Source organism: Perognathus longimembris, chromosome 2 (assembly GCF_023159225.1).
Source record: "Perognathus longimembris pacificus isolate PPM17 chromosome 2, ASM2315922v1, whole genome shotgun sequence".
NCBI lineage: Eukaryota > Metazoa > Chordata > Mammalia > Rodentia > Heteromyidae > Perognathus > Perognathus longimembris.
Window position 1 is genome coordinate 42,943,005 of NC_063162.1, and position 24,835 is coordinate 42,967,839.

General features: G+C 37.2%; 1 protein-coding gene and 1 non-coding gene across 2 annotated transcripts in view; one reads left to right on the forward strand and one right to left on the reverse strand.

Moving 5' to 3' along the window:
• Positions 1-24,835, reverse strand: part of Ctnna3 (catenin alpha 3) — a 1,259,651-nt gene that overhangs the window by 662,071 nt on the left and 572,745 nt on the right. The window lies entirely within an intron of this gene.
• LOC125347397 lies at positions 8,802-8,904 on the forward strand. Its single transcript, XR_007210185.1, has one exon. It is a non-coding gene; the product is annotated as a U6 spliceosomal RNA (small nuclear RNA).

Below are 24,835 nucleotides of genomic sequence, written 5' to 3' on the forward strand. Positions count from 1 at the left end.
AATGGAGCTGTGGCTCACGCAGTAGAAAAAGCTCAAGAATAGGATCCACACTTGAGTTCAAGACACAGGACTAGAAGGACAAAAAGGCATACACGTGCAGGTTTCAAGATCTTGTCAGTAACTGCTGAGAATAGTAATGTCCTGACTAGTAATTTGGAGCTATCATTTTGTTTTAAATTACTGTCTCTTATTTTTAATTTGGAGTTCTTTGTTTGTTTTAAATTACTGTCTTTTATTTGCATTACTACACATTAATTATGCAACAGGGAATATATTATATTCCAATATGTGCATATAATATACTTTGATCATTTTCAATCATTTTCTATTATTTTTTCTTATCCTCTTCTTCTCTCCATTTTTATCTTTCATGCCATTTTAATGGGTTTCATTATAACCTTTTCATACATGTATAAAATAAACTTTGTTCATGCTCTACCTCCTTGTCATGTTGCATTTATCATCATGATAATGTTTCATTAGTGGGTTTGTCAAATATTCACAATTGTCTAAAATAAATTTTAATTAGCCACATTATGCATAAAATTTTCATAATTATGCCCAACCATGTTCTTAGCTAAATTTATGTAATCAAGTAATTATCTACGTAATTATATAAAATCTGTGAACATACAAGAAAAAATTCACAAAAATGTATTCACACAAGACATTTGCACTTCCAGTCTTAATGTCACTCTTAATGTCACTTTTACCTACACTTTTAATTGCCTATATGCCAATACGGACTGATTAAGAAATCATTTTAATGACATTAATCCTCCCAGTCTGGGAGCATGGGAGGTTTTTCCATTTCTTCAATTCTGCTTGAATTTCGTTTTTCATCTTGTTACATTTTCATCATAGAGTTCTCTCACTTCTTTGGTTAGGTTATTCCTAAGAAGTTTATGTTTTTTGAGGCTATTGCAAAAGGAGTTGCTTTCCTGATTTTAGCTTCACTCATCACATTGTTGGTATACAGAAAAGCCAATGATTTTTGAGGATTTATTTTATACCCTGCTACTTTGCCAAAGTTTTCTACCAGCTCAAGTAACTTGGGAGTAGAGTCTATGAGGTTCTTTAAATACAAGATGATATTATCTGCAAAGAGGGAAAGTTTGACTTGATCTTTCCCTATTTGGATCCCTTTTATTTTTGCCTCTTGCCTTATTGCTCTGGCTAGGAATTCTAGTTCTATGTTGAAGAGGAATAAAGAGAGTGGACATCCTTGTCATGATCCTAATTTTAAAGGAAATGGCTTTAACTTTTCATCATTAAGTATAATGTTAGCTATAGGCTTCTCACAGACAGCCTTTATTATATTCAGGAATGTTCCTTGGATTCCTAGTTTCTCCAAAGCTTTCATCATAAATGGGTGCTGGATTTTTTTTCAAATGCTTTTTCCACATCTAAAGAAACAATCATATGGTTCTTGACCTTGCTCCTATTAATGTGGTGAATTACATTAACTGACTTGTGTATATTAAACTAGATTTGCATCCCTAGAATGAATCCAGTTCGATCACAGTGTATAATTTTTTTGATAACCTATTGAAGTCTAGTGGTCAGAATTCAATGTTATGCCCATCAATATCCCAATACCATTCTTTAATGAAATAGAGGAAGCAATCCAGAAATTCATATGAAACAATAAAAGACCCCAAATAGCAAAAAACAATCCTAAGCAGAAAGAAAAGTGCTGGAGGAATTTCAATACCAAACTTCAAGCTATATTACAAAGCTATAGTAATAAAAACTGCTTGGTATTGGCACAAGAACAGGTGTGAGAACCAATGAAATAGAACTGAAGACCCAGAAATGAACCCACAGATCCATGGCTACTTAATTTTTGATAAAGAAGCTAAAAAAAATAGGAAGAAAGAAAGACAACCTTTTCAACAAATGGTGCTGCAAAATTGGTTAAAGACCTGTAACAAACTAAAGCTAGATCCTTATAGGTCACCCTGCACCAGAATCAATTCCAAATGGATCAAAGACCTCGAGGTAAAAGCAGATACCTTGAAAACATTGCAGGAAGGAATAGAGAAACACTTGGGCTCCTTGGCACAGGAAGAAACTTTCTTAATAAAAACCCAGAAACACAACAAATCAAAAAAAGGTTGAATAAATGGGATTGCATCAAACTGCAGAGCTTCTGCATGGCAAAGGACATAGCTTGGAAGATAAATAGAAAGCCCAGAGATTGGGAGAACATCTTCATTGGTCAAAAGGCCTCATATCTAAAATATACATAGAACTCAAAAAATTAAATTCCCCTAAAACAAATCCTCAAAGAACCAACTGCCCCCTTAATAAATGAACTAAAGATCTAAAAACAGATTTCTCTGAAGAAGAAATGAGAATGGCAAAGAGACACATGAAGAAATGCAACATCACTGGCCATAAAAGAAATGCAAATCAAAACAACATTGAGATTCCACCTCTCCCCAGTAAGAATGGCCATTATCAAGAAAACTAATAACAACAGATGCTGGAGGGGATGTGACCAAAAGGGAACCCTACTATACTACTGGTAGGAGTGTAAACTTCTTCAATCACTCTAGAAAGTAGTATGGAGATTCCTCAAAAGGCTAAACATAGAACTCCCCTATGAACCAGTAACCCCACTTTTGGGTATCTACCCAAAAGATTACAAGCAAGACCACACTAAAGCCACCAGCACAGCTGTGTTCATCACAGCACAGTTTGCCATTGCTAGAATATGGAATCAATCCAGATGCCCTTCAGTAGATGAGTGGATGAAGAAAATATGGTACATATATATGTATATATATATATATATATACATACATACATACATACACACACAATGAAATTCTATGCATCTATCAGAAAGAATAACATTGCCCCATTCATAAGGAAATAGAAGGACTTGGAAAAAATCATACAAAGTGAAGTGAGCCAGACCCAAAGAAACATAGACTCTATTGTTTCCCTAATTGGGAATAATTAGTACACGTCTAGGATAATCTTAGCAGAAGATCACAACAGCTCAATAACTATGTACATATAAACACATAGATGATGCTAAGTGAAATGAACTCCATGTTATGGAAATAAGTGGTTTATCATTGTCATTTTCAATGTAGCATGTGAAACTATGCCATTTCTTTTGTCTTTCTTCCCCAGGATTTTACTCCTTATGTCACTGTTACTGATCTTAGTACCCTGGGTATTGTATATACATTCATTGGAACTAGGGAAGGGAAGGGGAACATCAAAATGGAGAGACTAAGAATATAAGATGAACCAATGCAACAGCAATACTTACAAAACTATATGCGGTAAACCAACTGTACAACTTATGGGGGGAGAAAACGGGGGGAGGAATATGGGAGAAAAATGAGGAAGGAGGTAACAAGTTGGATAAGAAATGTACTCACGGGGCTGAGAATATGGCCTAGTGGCAAGAGTACTTGCCTCATATACATGAAGCCCTGGGTTCGATTCCTCAGCACCACATATATAGAAAAAGCCAGAAGTGGCGCTGTGGCTCAAGTGGCAGAGTGCTAGCCTTGATCAAAAAATAGCCAGGGACAGTGCTCAGGCCCTGAGTCCAAGCAAAAAAATAAAAAGAAAAGAAATGTACTCACTGCCTTATGTACGAAACTGAAACCCTTTGTACATCACTTTGACAATAAATAAATTAATTTTTTAAATGTCAAAAAGATCAATTTAAAATTCTACTCGATCATGTTCTGTTTATTTTATAAATGGGTAAAACAAAGGGTCATGACTTTCACTGGCTTCACATGGTCAAAAAGTTAGTTAACAGCAGCAGCACCCAGACCTCCTGTCTGCCAGTAGGACAGTCATTGTGGTACTTAGAATACTATATTTCAATAAAATTTAAAATTAATATCCTACCCAGAATTGTGATATCTTTGACGAGGAGATTAGCCTTTGGCCATTGTACAGCCTAGAATATTGTAGAACATAGAACAGGCCTAAGATATAAACATAATTGCTAACATAATTCAAAATTTTTTCAACACCACCTATTTATATTTTTAAAAATCCCTTTGGTCTCCTCATCTGTAATAATAATAATGTACTATATGTATTAATTCAATGACATCTAATTGGATACCTAATTGAAAAATAGAGACCAATGTTAAAATATTTCAGTTTGTTGATAAAATAATTTGTTGTGAACATATCTCAATAAAAACTGAATGTAATTAACAATTTATTCACAAGAAATTGCAGTACTATAAATTTCCTAGCACACCTACAGCAGAATTATTTAAATGATAAACCTTCATTTATAGCAAAAGTTCAAAAATTTGTGGGGAACAAAAAAGAATGGCTAACGGATAGAAAACAGACACCCCCTATATTTTTCATTGGCTACCATACGGACTTTTTCTCTTTGGAACAATGTTATGGTACCTGCAATAAATGAAAAATTGTAATCCAAAAGAGCAAAATTATTGACTTATTTTGAAGGGGAAAATTAGAAGATGAGGTGATAATTAGGGACTTTAGCTTTTGTCTCTCAATATTGCTCCTAATCCTTCAGCAATTTATCCTTTCTATAAAGTGTCCTCTATAGTACCCTCCCCGCTTCTTAGTTCATATTAAATGACCTTCTGAAAGGAAAATGCAGATGCTGGCCGCAGGAAATTAAGATGTGGATGGACTTTAAGGGAGAGCTTGAGATGGGCTATGGAGAGAAAAGCCCTATCCAATCAAGGATTACTCATAAATTGCCTTGCTGTACCCTCTCCGTGCCCCATTTAAAAAAAAAAATTCTGTCCCTGAGAGATTCCACAGCGAGCATCTCTTCTGTCCCTTTCGACACTGGTCTTGAGTAAACCCATTTCTTCCACCAATTTCTGTCTCCCTGGTTTTCAATAGAGTGGCCCACAGCAGAGATGTCAGTTTTCTGTAACAATATAAGTTGACTTGCAGAAATATAATGTCTGTCTGAAAAGAAAATGCAGTTGTAGGCCCCAGGAGGTTGAGATCCAGACTAGTGTTTTGAAAAAGATAGAGATTTGAGATGGAAACGTCTCCTCTATTTTCCTCAGGGCTTAAATAAATCCATGTTCTTCCACCTAAACAAACCCTTGTATTTAATTAGTATATGGTTATTAAGTAAATGCTACTCTGAGTTACTGGTAGAGCCAAAGGCTAGATGATCTTGTTTTTATTGAAGAATTAACAGAGAGCTCATAAATGATTAAGGCTAACATTGCACTCTATAATTGCATGTTGCCATTGTAGTTATTAGTGGGAAACATGACCATTGTCAGGAAATTTAAAAGAGGAGATAAATAGAAAGGAGGAACACAAGAATGCTTTAACTTTCACATTCTTATATCTCATTTCTTGGATAAAACTTTAGCTTGTGAAAATGAAAGTATAGACCAGGATATCTCAAGAGATACTTTGACTATTCTCTATTTTCTATAAGTTAGATATTTCCTGCCAACACTGAAATATAGATTCCTTGCCTAAGTTCAATGCTCACCATGCCATTAGCATGAATATATTACAAATATCAATGAACAAAGTAAATACAATACTCTGGGCATGTATTATGATTTTTCTGTAATTTTTGAAGTTGATATACTTTCAGTGTAAAAATATACATTTGCATTTCAAAAGAATGGCTCTAATTCTCATTCCACATTTCTGTCACACACAAATTTCTCACAGTTGGAAATCAAACCAAGGTATTATAAAAAAAAATGCCTTTAACTCAGTAGAAAGTATTACATAATATAAAATATTTAGCACTTTTCAATTTGAAGGTCTTAAAGTATTTAGAACATATATTAAGGATTGAATCTACTCAACACAATGAATTTGTTGGGTTTTATGATACTAATGATAATTATTGTAAAACTTGTCACTAATTGGCAAATGCAGACAAATTACAATATCCTGAGCTCATTCATGTTCTCAGAACATTCATGTACTCAGTCTCTCCTTCAAAGAACTTACTGAGAGACAAAGTGGTACATCATCTGGAATAAAGTCAAACTTCTCTTTGTACTGGTCTTACTTTTATTTGTCAAATTTAATTGTTAAAATATAATCCATCATTTCATTAAAGTTTTAGAAGTAGCAAGAGTGTAATATTACAGCTGCGCTCCTACCTCTGTTGTTATGTTACTATTTTCTGTAATTTACGTTACCAATTAGTCATATAATATTGATTGAAATAATCAAGACTGTACTAACATTTTATCCATATTCATTTTGCCATTATTGTCTGAGTAACATTTAATAATTATAATTAAAAGAGTTTAAAATGTTTTACTAAAATTCACTATGGCAATATCCCAAGTAAATAGTATGCCACAGCTTGACAGGGCGACTAGGCTGGGTTTCAACTGAGGATTTGTTTTTTTTCAAATTTCATTATATGAACATTTGGTGTCTCCTATAAACTGACAATCCAGTTTGTAAGAGATACATTATGCAAATTAGGAAATTAGCAAATAACTACTTTTGATACTAGTCATTACTATTTTATTCTCCACTTCAGATTTGCAAAAACATAATAATGCTGTAAAATCCACCAATGGATATTTTGCTCTTGCTATTAATAGACAATGTTTTATTGTAATGTTGAATTTACTGCAAAACATGGGAATTTACAATAGCATACATTTCTCAACACAATCTAATATAATTCAATTTCTTTTGTCCTATGAGAAAAAGAAATAAAGGCAAAATATATTGCAAACATATTCACTGGGGTTCTAACTTTTCCTATTTATTAAATACTCAGTCAAAATCAGTATCACCCCAAGAGCTGTGAAGCAATTTCATATTCTTCAATGGAAAATTGAATAATCTTCAGTCTCTGCAATATTGGTGAACATTCTAAGCTTTAACCATGCTTTTCTGCTCAATCTAATGTTAGAATCTCTCCTCTGTTCATTGATTTTTTTCTAATATTACTCTACACACTAATGCCAAACTCCACCAGTGGTAGCAAGCATAAAAGGGCCATTATTGTAAATGTGTATTTCAATCTTTCGTCTCCATGCATACTTCTTTATGCTTTTTATGGCAGTTTCCTTTGAAAATCAGTTCCTCTGTCCAATTTCACCAGGTAAGTTATAAGTGTTTCTGTCTGGAAGACCCTCATGAACATCTTGAAGGGTCTACACTGAGTTAAAGACCCACCACTCACTGCCTAAAAGAAACTCGATGAACACAGTCCTTGATGTACAACCGACTGAAAGTAAGTGCTGCCAATGGCCATCACATGCTTTTATAAAACCATTCTGAATTGGACTTTATAGAACCAAAATTTTCTTTAATTGTTTTATTTTGATAGCTTTGTCCTTTGGATTTGTTTTGTTTTGTTTTGTTTTACTTACTGAGGGCCAAAGTATACTTAAAAATTTATTGATGGAAATAACAGAGTAAAATGGGAAATGGCCAATAAACTTGTTCCTCCCTATTTTGAAGAAATATAAACACCAAAAGAGCCTCATTAGGTAGGTTGCTTTCATTGATTCAAGCTATTGTTCTCTTTTGTACAAAGAAGTTATTCAATAACATATTTTTCTTATGTATATTCATATGGAATGTGAATAAAGTCTTATTCAATCAAAACATTTTCTTGGCATTTGTGTTTTTATAATCCTAAAATACACAGAACTCAAATCATTAAGTTATTTTTCTTTTAAAAATAAGTCCATATTTTTTGACTGAGGAAAGTTATAAATGCTCACTCCCTAGAAGGAGAAATTTCCAACAATATTCTAGAAAGCCTAGGCACTGAGTCTTCTTCTAAGTCATATTATAGAAGAGACATGAAAACAAGTAAAACTCTGTCTTCAAACTTCGAACTTCTGCCTTTAGAGCATCCCTCAATGTCATCATTTAGAAAGCACTGGAGGGATAACAAAGAGCATTGTATCTGTACAACAAAACAACAGTGCCGTTTTTTTCAAGTGCAGTAATCTGAAGTGTTATCATGAGTTATTTCAATTTCTCTTAATTATCCCGAAATATACTATGGCACAGTCTTTTTTATTTGTTTGGGATTCCAAATAAATCAAGATGGAATTCAGTATGTAGACAAAAATCAAAAGAGAAGCTGGGCACTGGTGGCTCACAACTGTAATCCTAGAGACTTAGGAGGCTAATACCTTAGGATCATGGTTCAAAGCCAGTCTGGGCAGAAAAGTCAGTGAAACTTTTATCTCCAATTAACCACCAGAAAACCAGAAGTGGTAGCTTTGAGTACAAAACCTCAGGGACAGAAGGGCTGGGAATATGGCCTAGTGGCATGAGTGCTTACCTCCTATACATGAAGCCCTGGGTTCGATTCCCCAGCACCACATATATAGAAAATGGCCAGAAGTGGCGCTGTGGCTCAAGTGGCAGAGTGCTAGCCTTGAGCAAAAAGAAGCCAGGGCTCAGGCCCTGAGTCCAAGCCACAGGACTGGCCAAAAAATAAAAAAATAAAATAAATAAAAAACCTCAGGGACAATGCTCAAGGCCTGAGTTCAAGCCCCATGACAAAAAAATAAAAATAAAAAGAGAGACAACTCTGAAAAGCTGCCTTTCAATTTAATGACTATCTATATATACCACTTAAATATACCACCAATCCACCAAAGTAGAAAAAAAAATGTGTATGACTTATAATAAGCAAAAAGAATTCAACATCTTTCTGCTCGCTTTGGCAGCACATACACTAGATTTGTTGTTGTTGTTGTTGTTGATAGTTGTGGGGCTTGAACTCAGGGCCTGGATGCTGTCCCTGAAATTTCTTGCTCAAGGCTGGCGCTCTACCACTCTAAGCCACAGCACCACTCCACAGCACATATACTAAAATTGGAGTGATACAGAGAAGATTAGCATGGCCCCTGCGTGAGGATGACATAAATTCGTGAAGCGTTCCATACTTTTTGCTTTCTGTCCGCCATGAGCTGAACAGCTTTTTGCACAAGAGACTTCTGCCATGATATTCTGCCTTACAACAAGCCCAGAGACATAGAAGTTGTGAGCCATGGATGAAAGCCCCTGAAGTCCTGAATAAATAAATTCTCCTTCGTTAAAAAAAAAAGTCAACATCTTTATGTTCAATGTACATGTGAAATTATGCCATTTTCTCTTGTCTTTCTTCCCCATGGTTTTACCCTTGATGTCACTGTAACTGATTTTGCTACCCTGGGTATTGTATACATGTTTATCGAAACTAGGGAAGGGAAGGGGAACACCAAAATGGAGAGAACAAGGGTAAAAGGCAAACCAATGCAACAGCAATACTTGCAAAATTATATGCTGTAAACTAAGTGGACAAGAGGGCAAGCAGGGAAAGGGGCGGGGGAGAAGGTAGAGAACAAAGAGGGAGGAGGTAATAAATTTGATAAGAAATGTACTCACTGCCTTACATATGAAACTGTAACCCCTTTGTACACTACTTTGACAATAAATAAATCAATTTTTTAAAAAAGAATTCAACATCTTTCCCAGTCTCAGCTTTAGACATGCAATTCACTGATGTATAAACACAGAGGAGAGCTTTCTTCCTGTTCTTTTAATTAGCTTAAGTTACTCCTAGAACATTCAGTCTCCTGAGGTATGGGGAACGGGACCAAAGTAAGAAAAACACAGTTGCTCTCTTTAGAAGCTTTTATGTCAAAATCTTACTTTTTTTTCTTTTTCTACCACCGCTCCTCTCATGAAGAATCAAGATTCCTTACATTCTTATCTCTCCTTGATAGTCTCATTATATTGTCTTGTACATGGAATGCAAGAAAATAGCTGCCTTTCTCCATGGTACCTAATGACGTATTTGACCACTAAGGGCCCCTGAATTGACACCACCATTGCCTAGTCTTCCCCTGTCGGAAATATTTTCATTTCGAAACTAAAGTTGCTAAAATTTTAGAAGTTGTTACGAAGAGGTTTGGACTCTAAAAGTGAAATATACAAATTCAGAATTATTTTATCAAAAATATCGACTAATATTGATATTTGACAGCCAAAGTATGTGTAAAAAGTCATTGGTGGAAAGAACAGAGTGAACGTGGGAAACCAATATTGATACTAGTTGATAAAACATATCTGCTAAGAAATACACACTGATTTAAACAAACATACCAACAATATTTACAGAAGCTCATTATTTGACAGATTTTACTTTCAGGGCAATACGGTTTGATTTTAAAAGTAAATAAACAAGATACCCTCACAAAAAATAGAACTATTCTGAAAATCTAAAACAATATGTCTCCCTAGGAAGTTAGTGGAATAGAGCAGTTGAAATTTTTTAAAACAAGGCTATGTCCTCTACCCTTGAGTACTTTTGGTGACCTAAAGTCCTTTTCATCAAGCATAAAAAGTAAAAAAGTCCCATATCCTTTCTTATCTTTCTCTTTTACATATCTAACCACTGGATGTCAGTACTCATGGTATTCAATTCAATTAGAAATTCTACTTTCATAAAAGAAAGAAACACATGACAAATTCTCTTGAGTAATTGTATTTATAAAACCCACAGTATCGGTAAACAAAAAAATAAATGGACAAAAATATCTTCATAAATTTGAATATGCAAAGAACAAAAATTTTAATATACAAGGGACAAGTCAACAAAATTAAGTGACTAGTGAATCATTAAAATACATGTCCTGTTTCCGAATCTTCACATTGAACAACAGAATGACAAATGTCAAAGAGAAAAGCCATCCATAACTGACATCTATCAGGGATTATGAAATAATTGTAAGTACCAGAGGACATATAATACACTTTAATTAAATATATTTTACTCAGTTTAATTCATCACTATCTACTTCGAACAAAGATACTGGATTGGCACATAACTGTTACACTCTCTATTGGAGCACTGTTGTAGGCACACATGACTATATATTCACCTCAGAAACACTCTCATCTAAATCCATTAAACTCATCTAAATCCATTTAAACTCCCAGATTCTAATCTGCACAGTTCTGCACTTACTTGGGGAAGCAGATTCTTTGCTCTTCTATCCATGGTGTTGATGTTATTCACCATATGTACATGTATGAGGAAACATGATGCATAGAAGCTACAAACTCTTCTCAATCACTAATATTAGCTTTGAACACAAAAGAGATCAAGATCTACTCTCAGTCAAGATCTTGCTAGTTTATTCTAGTTTGTGTCGTTAATTTCTAGCCTCTATTTTTCTCCTTTTCTATAATTTAAGACTTCAACTTTTTGTTCTTTTCAAACCATCTTTCCTTCTTCACCTTCACTTATGCCCAATGGTACAAATAGAAATTTTGCTGTATCTCTTTCCATCCTCTATCCTCTTGCTTATCCTAGTCAGTTGGTGATTCTCAGAGGAAACCTCAAAATTATAACAACCTCTTTAAGTTTTATTTCTAGGGAATATAGTCTCTTCCTTGTCTGGATTCTTACTATCCTTTTCCAATTGTCTGTGAACATGTTATCTCTTTTCCTTTTCAAGAGCTTTCTAATGGATGAGTTCATTGAGATCACTTAAGAAGCAAATGCCAATGCAAGATTAAACATGTAAGCATTTTGAACAGCATAGAAATAGCTGGTACAAGTGTCAGATGTAAGTTGAGTTTAGAGACAGGAAAAAAGCTTGGGTAAAAGCATTCCACACTTGACAGTCTAAAGAATGTTTAATAAGGCCACTAGGGAGTTCTCAAGTCCGTTAGTCAATGAGAAGGTCTAGGTGTTCAAGGGACAGGTATTCCTTGACATTCGTATTTGTGCTCAGTCACTGCCTGGGAACAGCCCTAGAGAGCACTACTAGTGTACAGATTGGGTGATGAACCTCAGAGTAGATGAAAATGCTAGCCAGCCATGCTCTCTTAAGTCAGAGAATCATTAGGCAAAAGGAAGAATTCTTAACTGTGCCACTCACAAACTCTGTCACATTGAGAATGTCATTGAAGCTTTCTACATAATGTTGTAAGAATAGAACTGTTACAATAAATTTTTAATAAAATATAATTAGACTTCCTTTAACATTGACTAAATGCCCTTACATGTTAGGTACTAAGTAATGTTTTTTTAATTATCTTGTGTCTACCCACAAGCATGTATTACTAAGACTTAGCTTCTATTTCTGTTTAGAATTTTTAAGCATTTCTACTAAATTTCATATCAAATCTTTAAATTAGTTCATCTAAGCCAATAGCAATATGTATTGCTGCTTCATTTGTACCAAAAAATGATACTGATACAATAAAGGTACTAGACTACTAAGGTTCTTTTTTTTTTTTGTCAGTTTTGGGGCTTAGACTCAGGACCTGAGCACTGACCCTGGCTTCTTTTTGCTCAAGGCTAGCACTCTACCTCTTAAGCCACAGCTCTACTTCTGGCTTTTTCTATATATGTGGTGCTGAGGAATCAAACCCAGGCCTTCATGTATGCAAGGCAAGCACTTTACCACTAGGCTATATTCCCAGCCCAGAGACTGCTAAGGTTCTTAAAAATAAATAAAAATGATAATATAAATTTCATTACTACCTGTACTAATTAATTCATTTATATAATCAGTTAACAAATATATAATATTCTTATTACCTACTGTATTGATTCATTTATTTAAATATTCATTTAACAAATATACAACACTTTCTGCCATGCTACATGTTATGGAACAGAAACAAACATTGCTCCTCCTTGATTCTGGTAGGGAGAAATACATTCAACCAATATGAAAGTGCCACTACTTCTATGCTGTGAAGGTCAAGTACAGTGTGTGAAGAGGGCTTAGCATGGGTCGACTGGATGCAGCAGAGAGGTAAACAATGGCTACCAGAAGGAAGTGATGTTCTGAGGAGTTTAGAAGAAAGAAGTTATCTTCCCAAGCAGAGGAATATTCTAGAACACTAGACTGTCGAGTACAGTGGTGGGAAGAAGAAACTAAGTGAGAGAAAGAGAAGAACAGTTGAGAAGCTGGAGCTATTAGAAGTGTCCATGAACAAATGACAATGACTGAAAGGTTGACCTTGCTCCCATTCATAGTCTTTCATCCCACTTAGTGAAGTAACACTGTCCATTTTGTCACATGTACCTTTAATTGCTGATTTAAAGGGGAAAAAAGAAGCAAATAACAAGTAACACAGGAAAAATGTCAGTCAATCCATTGCCAATCATCCAATGGTATTCAAAGGGCATTAGAAATGTCTCTATCAAATAGGTTATTTTAAACCTCTTTGCATGGCATGATTATTGATCTACCTGTATACCTATCTATTTACTTACTTACGTAATTTGATATCCCATATCTGATTTAATCCTTGGCTATATAGAATTTAGTCATTCCATGATATGATGACATAATAGATAGCATTAAATAATAAAATTTTGGCAGTCTGCTAGTCCCATCTCACAGAGCAGAAGATTAAAATGACATTTGATCCTCAAATGTTGAGCCATTCTCATTAGTACCCTATTTCAGTGCCTGAGGCACAACAAAGGGAGTAATGCAATTATTGGGGAGAAAAAGTAATGAGAAGAAGCAATCAACCACTGCCTCAGAGATCATCATTGCAAAAAGGCCCTGTGGATCAAAAGAGCCTTTAAAGTATAAAAGAGGATTCAGAGTCTTATGTACAATATAAAAAAATCCTTAGCTGAGTTCCAGTGTCATACACCTGTAGATTTATTTTGCATCTATTGGCTGATGTGAAATTCTCCAGAGGTTAGTGCATCAGACAGCCCAAGCTTTATTTAAGATAAATTAACACTGTGCCATCAGTCTCCTACATGGTATAACTAAGTAGGATATGTAATAATTACCAGCACTCAAAAAAAAAACCCACTCAGACTAGCGAAACTGAAAACTCACAGCATATTTGAGGCTAACGCATGAAGAAAAAAAAATACTAGTGAGATCAGTAAATGTTCTAGGAAAGCAAGTAAAACTGAGAGTTAAAAATATTTGGGGCTGGGGATATAGCCTAGTGGCAAGAGTGCCTGCCTCGGATACACGAGGCCCTAGGTTCGATTCCCCAGCACCACATATACAGAAAATGGCCAGAAGCGGCGCTGTGGCTCAAGTGGCAGAGTGCTAGCCTTGAGCAGGAAGAAGCCAGGGACAGTGCTCAGGCCCTGAGTCCAAGGCCCAGGACTGGCCAAAAAATATATATATATATATTTGGGAAAATGTCTTTATATTTTATTTCATTTCAAAGCCTGGAAAAACAAATATTCCTTAAGTCTGGAAGAGAAATTGTTTAAGCATGGAAGAGGAATGAAAAAAGTAAGGGACAAAAAAGAAAAGTCTCCTGGAATAATTCAGAGGCAAAATTTTGGTAAAGGGAGGCACAAGGGCTCACACCCATAATCCTAGCTACTCAGGAGGCTGAAATCTGAGGATCACAGTTGGAAGGTAGTCCAGGCAATAAAATCCTTAAGACTCCCCAAGTAATTACAACACTAAAGCCAGAAGTGGAACTACAGCTCAAGTAGTAGAAGGCTAGCCTGGGCAAAAAAGCTCAAGGACAGTGTCTAGGCCCTGAGTTCAAGTCCCATGACTAGCACATACCCCCATATAAAAGGATAATTTGTAAGTTATTTTGCTACATCTTAAGATGTGACATATCTAGTCTCTAAGAAATCTAGGCTCATTAAGCCCCACACATAGGTCTGTATTTCCCACAGGAACTGTTTTGTTTGTTTATTTGTTTTGTTCTTTTTACAGACTTTGAAGAGGTGCTTGGAAAGCTGTGAGACATACTATTCATAGGACACTTTTGTACTCTGCCCTATGGATGCTTATAACTAAGGAATGGACTACACTTCCTGACTTTCTTGCTTCTTCAATATCTGACACTAACTTCTCCCAACCTTTATTCCAATTTCCTTCATCAACAGCTTCTTTTGATAAGACCTCCAATCTCTGCTGGCAACTAGACCTCTGCCTAGATCTTATCACATTAGGACTTGGGGCACTATTTTGTCTTATGTTTAACAGTTCTTTACCACTATATTTGCCAAGCCCCACTATATAATGCCAATCCCAGACTATGGTGAGAATATTCTAGGAACAAACTCTTATTTTTACTTTTTTTTAATTTTTTTTTGCCAGTCCTGGGGCTTGGACTCAGGGCCTGAGCACTGTCCCTGGCTTCTTTTTGATCAAGGCTAGCACTCTGCCACTTGAGCCACAGTACGACTTCTTGCCTTTTCTATATATGTGGTGCTAAGGAATTGAACCCAGCTTCATGTATACTAGGCAAGCACTCTTGCCTCTAGGCCATATTCCCAGCCCCAAGGAACAAACTCTTGAAACAACAACATATATATGTGTGTATATGTATGTATAGTGTGTGTATGTTCTATATACATGTATGTGTATATATGTATATATACATATATGTGCATATGTGTGCGTATATATATATATACATATACACATATATGCTGTTTCTCACTTCAATTATATTTTCTTGCTGAGAACTTGGAACCAGAGATTAGTTCAATTCTCAGCCCAGCTCCAAAATTCTTTCCTGTGAGCCTTCTGCCTTTTATTACCATCTCACGCTCTGTTATCTACCAGTGCTTGCATTGAAGCTGGGACCACTTAGAAGAGTGGAAAGATGGAAGCTGGATAAGATTTCTCTCACCATTTATTTGTGAGATGGTTACTTACATTGCTTCTAGGGAAGCAATGAGGAAATCTTTCACAGAAATAAATCCAGCTTTCTTATTTCAAGCCTCAAGACCATTCACAATTACTGACTCTCTGAACTCAGTTTAGAATCACTTCTTTTTAGTCTCTAGCTTATATTTTTGTCTTCATCTAGAAAAATAGGGAGCTCTAACCGCAGGTAAGTAATATTTGATCCTAACAGAAAATTGCAAGAAAATGGATTACATTTTTGCATCTAAATTTAACCCAGCAATTGAGAGTTTGTATATGTGTGTGCGTGTAATGTGTGTGTGTTTAATCAAGATAAACATGGGTTTCTAATATGTAAAACTTACAAATTTAACTGTAAAAGCCTTACTAGTTAAAGGTTCTAATGTGTTGGATAATTTTCTCACTGTAGAAATGATTACATTTTATACTAGATAAAGAAAGTATAGTTGAAGAAATACTGCAACTCCATTTTCCTGTTGGGTGGTTTTTCCTGTTTGATGGTAGGTTGGGGTGTCAGGAAAGGGAATATAGAAATTTGGGTAAACTAAATGAAGAAAGGACCATCAGTCACCATTTCTGTCATCTTTTCTTTTAATTATGTCCTGTTCTGTGACCATGCCTTTGATTATGGTATCAAATCCAGTTGGCCACATTTTTGCTCTAGATATTTGTTAGCCTTCTGTCTCTTAAAACTCAAAATATAGCTGTTGAATCTTTTAGAATACAATAGAGTTCCAAATCCGGCACACAACAGCCTCAACCCCCATTACTGAAACAAGGCATCCCACTCATAAAAATGCATAAAACAGAACAGAGCATACAATTTCACAAGTTTCCTAGTCATTCAAAAACGTTTGTAAGTTCCATTTTCCCACAGCATACTGCCAGTATTCACAACAAATTAAATTCTCATTCAGCTGCTCTGTTAGGAAGCATAACAAAACAAGACTGGGCATGAACCAATGTGTCTTTGGTTATTACATTTCCTTACTGTTGATTTCCATGTTATAGGAGGGAATGCCCTCTGTCCATCAATAGCCACTACTGTTATCCCTGACTCCAGGAGTATAAATACCCATACATCTCCTAACCCAGGCAGGCCCAGGAGTCATCCCACGGCATAGTTTCTATGGCCCAATGAACCATATAGATGAGGCTTCTTCTTACATTGGCAGTGGCCCAACAAGTGTGTTTTGTGGGGCACCTGCTGCTAAAATTCTACATGGAAAAATTTTGGCAGCAAAAAAGACTCCAGCAAGACAAATAATGTAAACAATGTTGCTTTTCACATGCCAATATAATGACTTCTGTATTTCTTTCGATAGCATGTATGTTAGCAGTAGAATGATTTTGGGGTGCAGCTCTTTATTGGGCACTGAACTGTCTTGGGGACTAAGTCATTTCACCATATCAACAATTCCACAATGGGGGAAAATATGAGAAATACTTCATACAGAAATTGATTTCGAGAAGACAAATCTCAAAAGTACACAGCTGCAAATGGTACTCTACTCCTTAGTCTTTGACTCATAACTGTGAACCTGTCTTTTAATATTTGTATTCATATAATTATTTAAAAGTAGAATGCAGAACTGCACATTGATTACCAGGACACATCCTTATTGCCTGATCACTAATAAAGACTCTGAAACTAATAAGAAAGCTGAACATCATTAGGAGCCACAATTGTCATCTTAAGATTTCTCACATTGTCAAGGAGCACTGCAAATAAACGTGTAAATCCTATCACTATGTCAGTATAACTCGTCAACTAACTAGAGCTTACAGATGATATAAAGCAAACTGGGGCTCTTGAATCAATCAGCTCACCATTGTTTTCAACAAATCTCACTGCATACTATATTGTCGGTTTAGCATCTTTTGGAGCTGTTATCTCTTCCATTAGGTCACTTGTAGTAATGAATAGAGCCTTGGTTCTGCACATGATCTAACAGAAAAACTAAGACAAATGCCCAAAAAGAGTTAAGTACTAATGCCAATCAGTAATGCATGTGACATAGAGAATAGATGGGATGAGAACCCAGCAGAGAAATTGCTTCATATGCAAAGATAAACCTGGGCAAAGCATGTCTGGGGAAGCATAATTTTCATGTTGGGATTCACAGTACCAGAAATGGAATCTAGAGAAAAATGATTAAGTCTTCTATAACACAAACTGAGGAATTTAGATAGTGATAATACTCAGGGGTGGATATTCAAATATTGAGGTAGCTGCACAGACCAATAATAAGATAAGGCTAGTAGAATGTGTAGAATGTGTTGCAGATGTCAAAGACCAAAACCAGGGAGCCAGTCTGGAGATAAGTTGAAGCAATGGAGTACAAGGCAATGAAGTCCATAAAGAGGATGAAGAGAATGAAATGTCAGGGACAAGGCCTTGTGGATCCCAGGCTCTCTTGCATCTCTTCTACATAAGTACTCATTTACTAGCTATTTCTGGACTATGTAAACCAAAGAGTGAGCTCTTCAAGTCTCTCTCTTTTCCCTGCTGCTGTGGACTAGAAGACATGTGTGAAGTAACAGAACCATAAGAAACTGTACCCCCCAAGTCACTGCTTAAGTAACTGGACAGATGGCTAACTTAGCACAGGCATAAAAGTGGGCTTATCTGTGTTAAGATATGGATGTTTCAGGGTTTATTACTCAAACATAAACTAATTTCTTAGTAACAAAGGTAACTAGGTCAGAACTGATAGCCATGCTTAGGGATTTTAGAGACCCTAGCCTCGGAAGCAGAACTAAAATTAAACAGAATTTACCAATGACTTAAATAATGGCCAAAACACATTATATTTGTATAACCTTTGCTGTGCAATTAGAGAAATGACATACATTTTTTCTATATTGCTACTTCAGTAGATTGGATTTTTATTATAATAATTTATTAAGTCTTGACACAATGTAAAATTCCTAGTGATCACAACAACAACACTGTATAATAGTAAGGTTGGCATTTTTTTGTTTTGTTTTGTTTTGTTTTCTATCCTAAAAAGCCAAATTAGAAACTAGGAAAAGCCACATATAGCCCCAAAGTCACAGCCTTACTAAAAGTTCTGTCTTCTGGCTGTAGAGTAACAGCATGGAAGCAGCGCAGAAGGAGAGGTCTCCCAAGTTTTTTCTACATGGCGTGGGAAAGTGTTGAATGAGGCAGGTAGAACTGCATCCTGCTGCTTGGTCCACATCCAAATCCTCCATCAGACATGTAGCCATGGTGAGGTAGTGGTAGTTTTTAATCTCATTCATAATCACCCAATTCCTGTACATATGGATGCTCCTACTCTTGGAGTTTCTGAGAGAATGGAAGCAGGAGGATAGCAATATGAAAGATGGCTTAGATAAACTCAGCTCCAACATTACTCAAGATCATGCCTTGCTATCCAACATGCAAAATCAGGTGTTCTGAAAAAAAGGAGTATAAGGAATATAGAGTTTACAACTAGATGTCTATAAGATCTACAAGGTATGAGTAAATACAGACAATGTTTGCTGTTGTTGCTTGCCATACTCAGGTTTGAACTCAGGACGTTGTGCTTGCTAGGCAGGTGCTCTTCCACTGAACCATGCCTCTAGGCCTGTTTTGCAACAATTATTATTGTGTGCATGTGCTGGTTCTGGGTCCTGAACTCAGGGCTTGGGTGCTGTCCCTGAGCTTCTTTCACTCAAGGCTGGCACTCTACCACTTGTGCCACAGCTCCACTTCCAGCTTTTTCTGTAGTTAATTAAAAATAAGAGTGTCACAAACTTTTCTGCACATGCTGGCTTTGAACCACAATCTAAAGATCTCAGCCTCCTGAGTAGCTAGGATTACAAGCATAAGCCACTGACATAGCACAACAGTTATTTTTGAGATGGAGTCTGTGTCCTGTGCACTTCCCATGGTAGAAAGGATAACAGACATGCACCAGGAGTGGTTGAGAAAGGGTCCTGTAAACAATGCTGCCTGGACTGTTTGTGAATCATAATATTCCCAATCTCAGACTCTCAAATAACTAGTATTACAGATGTAAGCCAACAGTACCTAGCTTACTTGTATATAATTTCTTTAGGAAAAATCACTTTTGTGTTCCTTTTCGTGATCCAGCAGTATATTTTGTGTGCTGGATTTTTCTTTATCAGTGTGGACAATTTCATTACCAACTAAGGTCCCATGCAACACAGATTTTCACAGAGCACTTCATCAGTACCCAGAAACACACTGAAACAAAGCACAACTTTAGACTTGGGCTGTGTATCATGCAACATGTATCCTCATTCTTGGGAATTTGTGATGATTTCCTAGTATGGGGGTATAATGACACTGATTAGCAATTTTCTTTTGCCAAAGAAAAGGCACCTGCAAGGCCTCTAGCAGGATTAAAATAGCAATCTGTGATAATGCAACAGAAGAAAGCTCAATAGCCTACATGGAAATTGAATCCATGATAGTAGTTGCATTTGGACTTTGCTTTAACCAACAGAACTCATTCTGACAATAACCTGACGAGACATGATTAAAGCTTTCAACTGAAAAATGTATCTTAAACTGTGTATTTATTTTTGACCAGGACCTGGTTGAACAATTCTGAAAGCCCTGACAAATGACCTTCTCAGAAATGTAGAGAAATGCCAAACACCCATGCTGATTCTCTGCTACATTAGGTCACTGGCATTTTCCAAGAGGACACCTACGGATTCCTCTGCATAGGCCAAGTGTATGAAAATACCCTATATGTATCAAAATATTTAGCAGCAACATGCCACTTTGGATGGAATTGTAAGTCAGCTTCTTGGGGGGTCTTTTCATAGAGGATAATGAGAGGGTAGAGTCTTCATTATGCTAATCTGATCAGCCAAACCCAAAACTTGCCTCATGTGGTCATGGTAACTATTTGTTTTCATTCAAAATTAATTAAGTTTGAGTTGGAGGGAAGTGGTCCCATAGCTTTAATTGCAGACACTTACTATAACACAAAGACAAGTCATCCAGTGCTTTGGCATTGAATTTTTGCCACCAAAACCATTAGTCAATCCTGAGACTGCATTTGAACACTTGACTGCCTATACCCAGCCCATCTGTTATATGCACCTTTGCCAATACCTAGTCCATTGTGCCAGTGGCTTTGTGCTTGGATGGTTCTTAGGTTGCATGCAGGATACCTACATACTTCCCCTGAAGCCACATGGTGCCATCTCCTCTTCAGGAAGAATATCCTACCTAATAGCAATACCGTGAATTTCGATTTGCCTGTTCCTTTCTTATTGTTACAAAAATTATAAGATACAACTTCAGCAATTAAGTTTCTGGACGAAGCAAGAATGATAAAATTAGGAACTTTGGAACAAACAGATCCTATATTTACTGAGAAAAATAAAACAATTTGTAATGGAGGAGAAAACCAAAGCAATGAATGAAAAGATAAAATGGAAAAATAGAAAATAATGTGTTTTTGAGCTATTTTAACGTGGTTGTAATTTATTTCCTGATTTTGGTAGGACTAAATGGTGATTTTCTATAAGTTAGGAGTAATTTGGAAGCTATTTGAGGAACCCAACAGTGAAGTCACCATTCAACCCCTCCAGAAATTCAGAATCTCCCAGCTGAGTTCAGTCATTGTGGATTTATTTAAACCACTCCTAGTGATTCTGATGTGCACCCATATTTAAAAACTACTAAATTAAACAAAACAACATATATGTAAGGCACTATTTCTTATACTACTACTGATTTCTGTGCTTTAAGAAGAAATAAGAATTCCTAAATTCAATCTGTGAGGAAAGATGCTTTACAAAGTTAAACACAGGTTTCCCATAGATGGTACAAAGGGTCAGAACCAGGACCAACCCTGACTGACTTTTTTACTGAGACCCACTACAGCCTCTGGATAGGGATCACTAATGGATTGGACAGATAATCCTTTGGACTGAGGAAAGTGCTGATGAACAATGATGCTTAATATTCATCTGCCACAGTGATCTCTGCCACTTATAGTTTCTTTTGAACCTCCCAAAGTTGCTAAGTTCCTTCCACCGTATAGCTCAGTGCCAAGTTCACAATAGTTAGACTGGCCATAATAGAACTGCCATAATAATCAGGGTTATTGTTATTGCAGCTACCAATTATCACAAACTTGGCCCATGTTAAGTCTATCTTAGTTGCTCTACATGGATAACTTCTCATACTCTGCAAAGTAGATACCCTCATGTCCACATTTAGAGTTGAGAATGTAAGGTTTATAAAGATTAACTGACTTCACCAAAGTGACAATTAGGAGGTAGCAAAAGCCAAGATGAAAAAGACACATGCTCCTTTTCTAGTCTTTACTATATGTTGCCCAACAGGACTGAATATTTCAACAGAACTACTCACAATTATTAGTTTAGTTAGGGATTGCAAAATCAACTGATATCATAACAGAGGAGAAAAGCAAAATCATGGTAGAGGTGCAATATGTGGCATGTGAAGGTTTCAAAACATCTTCAGTAATTCTTTACTACTTCTTCCCTTGAGAATGGAACATAATTTTTCTCCCTTGACTATGAGCTGGGGAGCTGAACCAACACAGTGTCTGAGAAAAATCTTTTACCAATTCAAACCACTATTCAGACACCAACCTATCTTCTCAAAAATTAAGGAAGCCAAATAAGAGATCATAGTGCCTGGTTTTAGTCTAATAAGGAAAAACACTCAAGCTGGGTGCTGGTGGTATATTCTGTTATCCTAGCTACTCAGGATACTGAGATCTGAGGGTCACGGTTCAAAGTCAGCCTGGGCAGGAAAGTCCATGAGAGTCTTATCTCCAATTAAACAGCAGAAAACCAGAAGTGGAGCTATGCATCAAAGTAGTAGAGTGCTGGCCTTGAGTGAAAAATCTGTGAAAGGAAGAAAGAAAGAGAGAGAGAGAAGGAAGGGAGAGAAGGAAGGAGGGAGGGAGAGAGGAAAGAAAGGAGGGAAAGAGGGAGGAAGGAAGGAAGGAATGAACGAACGAAGGATGGAAGGAAGGACAGAAACTAGAGAAAAGAAGAAGCAAATTTATCCATGTTATCTCTCCTCCAACCCCAGGCAGCAGGAAGAGCATGGAAGGAACAGATGTTAAGACTAGGCCTTAGATTTGAAACTCAGTACCAAATCCACCACAGAGAAACTCAGTGTTAGGTGCAGTCACTACTCCTAGGAAAGTACTGTAGACTGATCCTCTGGAATCATGCAAGTCAGACAACTAAAGGATTACCTGTAGCAAACTCAAGCATCAGAGGAGAATCTACCCCAATCAAGACTCTGTCCAAGGCACAAAATGTGGCACAAAACTACACCTTGTAACTCAATTCCACATCCATCAACATCAGACCCAGAATCGGGTCGAAAACAATGGCCTCTACACTCAGGCCAGCACTCCCAGATAGGAGTATCTAGGTCTTTTCCAGAACTTAACAGAAACCTACTTATCAGTGAGTTAGACTCCAGTTTTGGCCTGCAGTATTTCAGGCTAGGATTGGGGCTGGGACTTCCCTATCAAAAGCTGATCAAGTCACGGAGGCTGTGATACACTGCTACAAATCAGCTCAAAATCAGCATGGTATCCAACAGATATCTCTACCATATATAACCTGATCTTGAGCTGCCCAGAGGTCCCCAAACCATCCCTTGCAGATGCACATAAGGGAGAAGGCAGGGAGCTGCACCACAGTGGGGCAGACCTCATAGAAGTTTCAGCTTGGGTCGTTACCACAAGGCATGGCATGAACCTCTACGTCTATGCAGGTCCTTGCAGCTGTGAAATTCACATGTGACTCAGTTTAGCCTCAGCCATGGTGGCCAAGAGAGTGCCTTCACCAAAATTGTCCCAACAGCTTCAGGCAGCTTAGTGTGGAGAAAGATTCCATTCACTGTGGATAGAAGAATAGGACCTTGCCACTCAATAACAGACTAACAAAACTTAACCCTGGGTAGCTCCTAATGGCTCCCATCACAAGGGAAGCCTGTAATCATGTGGTCTCAGGGCAGGAAAGCCATGTAACCTCTGGGAGAGTGCCCATGTTGGGCAGAGACACACAGGACCACCATCTATTATCTTCAATTCTGACCAGTATCACATGTATCTGATTGCAGCCTCACCAATAAACAGCCCATAGCGGTATAGGCCTTGTCCATGCCTTGCTGCTATACTGGTCTCTAGACTATGGCTCAGGATATAACACATCACTGCAGCATCGGTGGCCACAGGGATGGCATAGGAGGCTGAGGTTCCACACTGCTTCTGCTCAGAGGATTACAGAATTCTACAGTTTCTTACAAGCCAGCAACTGTGGACAAGTTTCCTAAGACACATGCAAGAAACCACTATACTTTTAAGTGCTTCCCAAGATCATGGACATATAATACACCAACTGTACATTGAGGACAGTTCTGGATGAGGTCATCCTATCCTCTACCTACAGAAGACCCACAGAAGACCTGGAAGGAAAGTGTTCATTAGCTGTAAGATGGCAGAAATGAAACTATGCATGCAGTCACCAGAATGGTTGAAGTCCTGGTTGGAGAATTTAAAGAGATACTCTGTGGCAACTTGATGAGCTTCAAGAAAACTGAGAATAAACTGTGTTTTGGTGAATGACTTTACTGACTGTGTACGACCAAGTGATGAAAGTCATCACTCATGTTGGAAAATGCCCGCTACCCTACCAAAGAATATTTCAAGAACCCTATGAAAATAACCAGATGACAAAAGCCATGAGTGAGCCACATATGACTAAAGCCTTCATATAACTAAAGTCTTTTTCAAAGCCTTGACTTTATGTCTTGATTCCTAAGCCACTCTCTAATGTTTGACTCATAGAACCTATAAAGTTATATATGTTGGGCACTGGCTTGCAGCTTTAAGAGGTGGTCCTAGCCAGCCCACTTTTTCTCCAGCCCTGGGGCCGCATGGCTGCTAGCCCCGCCTGCCTTCTCCAGGTCCGGAACCAGAAAGGCAGCAAAGGCAGCTCTAACCAGCCCCGCCTCCCGCCTCAGACCACGTGTGCGCCAAGATGGCTGAGGGTGATCAACCCAGAGGCAGTCCTGTGGGCAGTGACATCCACCCTTAGGGGAAGTCCCATGACGTCACCCTTCATGGACAGCTAACCAGACTATCACAGTGCCTAGCTAGCTGTTCCAAATCCTTCCCCTTCCTGCCGCCATTACTGCTATATAAATCCAAACATGGAATAAAGACTTCGGA